General features: G+C 34.5%; 1 pseudogene; it reads right to left on the reverse strand.

The window, feature by feature from the left end:
• Positions 1 to 998: 998 nt before the first annotated feature.
• LOC114258383 (methanol O-anthraniloyltransferase pseudogene) lies at positions 999 to 1,544 on the reverse strand (annotated as a pseudogene).
• Positions 1,545 to 1,990: the final 446 nt, after the last annotated feature.

The following is a 1,990-nucleotide window of genomic DNA, read 5'->3' on the forward strand; positions in this document are numbered from 1 at the left end:
AGATGAATATTAAATATAAATTTTCAATTTTTTTTTTAAATTTTTGATTAATCAAAAGAGCGAAATGATTTTTCCTTTTTTTTATGAAAATAAATGTTCAAAATTGACTTTGACAATTTTATATGGATAGATCTATTGAAGTTTTAGCACCATAAATAAAAAAAAATTACACCTTCATATAACAATCTGTTAAAATTATCTTAATTTATGTTTACCAATATGTTTGCTTGTGCAAAATTTTAAAACTATTTATTTTCATATATGAACCTATATGTACAAATTATTGTAACAATCACATCTAAATATTAGCACATGAATCTCAAACAAATAGCCCGGCAACACCTAGGCAAAAACAGAACCACAAGAAAATAAAAACTCACAGATGTCCGATATTAAGAATCAAGTCTCATCTGTTATATAATGTATGTAACTTCTCTTATCTCTATTCCTTTACTGATTATTATACAAAATCAAAACTCACGACATAGTGAAATACAACTAGGTTAATTTCAGTTTTTTTTGTTTAATTAGTAAAATAAAAATTTTATTGATAAGAATCTAATATACAAAATATACTTAGGCATATATTAATAAAGAAAAGGCCAGTACGTGATAGAGCTGCAAACGAATTGAGTTGAGCCGAGCTTTATTGAGCTCGAGCTTGGCTCATTTACTTATTGAGCACATTTATTGAGCTCGAGCTCAGCTCGATAAGGAACTGGACTTGAGCTCGGCTCGGCTCGATAATTTTTTTAAATATCATTTATATTATTTAAATAAAAAAATATTTTTTATATTATATAATATATAAATAATATATTTATTATATAATTTAAACAAAAGAAAAATGAGCCTAGCTTATGCGAGCTTGAGCTCGGCTCGTTTACTAAACGAACTAAGCCGAGCCGAGCCCTTAGCGAGCTGAGCCGAACTTTTTCATGAACAATTCGGTTCATTTGCAACCCTAGTATGTGAAGCATCATACTGACCTATCCCAACTATATTGACACAGAAAAGTAATAGGGTTGCACAACTGATTTGATTTTGAGCATAGAGGTAATCTTAATGGGCTCTACAACATGTGAATCCCCATTAGGCCCCAGAGTAATTCTCCAAAGCTCCACCTTGAACCTTTCCATAGCAGCCACAGGCAAACATATAGGCACCACAATCCTATCCTCTCCATCACCATTCCTAAACAATACATAGGGGCTACTAAAAGATGTGCCACCAACAGGACCACCATATACAGTCTTCTCCCACCCAAAATCAACCTCTCCAAAACCAGCACATGTCGTGTCGGAAACAATGAAATTCCATGATCTTGAATATGGAGGTCGTCCCTTGACCACCAAGAAATCTGCCACTGACCTTATGTATTTTTCGGTCACAAGAGCCTCGGCTTTTTTAACCAATTCTGCTGCATATTTTAGTGGATTTTTACACAGTATTTCAGCGTTTGAAATTGTCGCTGGAGAGACAGATGATTTGCCATAGCAACCAGGAGGCAAGTTCAGGCCAGGCTTCCCTCGCACATCGACCATGAATGTCACCCAAACAGTCTCATTGGGATCAATTTGGAGTGCAATTGTGCGACACCTGTTGGTGCAAAATTGGTAAATATGACGAGCCACATAAATAAATGAACAATATATCCACCCCTAGAACAAGCCATACTAAAAAAGGCAAGTAGATTCCTAGCTAACTTAGACATCACCCATTGTACGCCAAAGATAGCAATATCTCAAGTAATATTACATAATAAAGTTATTTGTAAAGGTGTTTGTGCTTCATCTTTTTCCATGGAGAAATGAGGACGGATTCTGGTATTGAGTCAGAGAGGTAGAAGAGGAGGATGGAGAAATGAAGCTAATACAAGATTTTTCACAATTTTTATCGATGATCTACCCTGATCTATGAACTTGAAGATGTTAGTTGACATATTCAGGAAGTTTAGAGTGGTGAAGGATGTCTACATCTCTCTAAAGAG

Source organism: Camellia sinensis, chromosome 13, assembly GCF_055761805.1.
Source record: "Camellia sinensis isolate YWXY chromosome 13, ASM5576180v1, whole genome shotgun sequence".
NCBI lineage: Eukaryota > Viridiplantae > Streptophyta > Magnoliopsida > Ericales > Theaceae > Camellia > Camellia sinensis.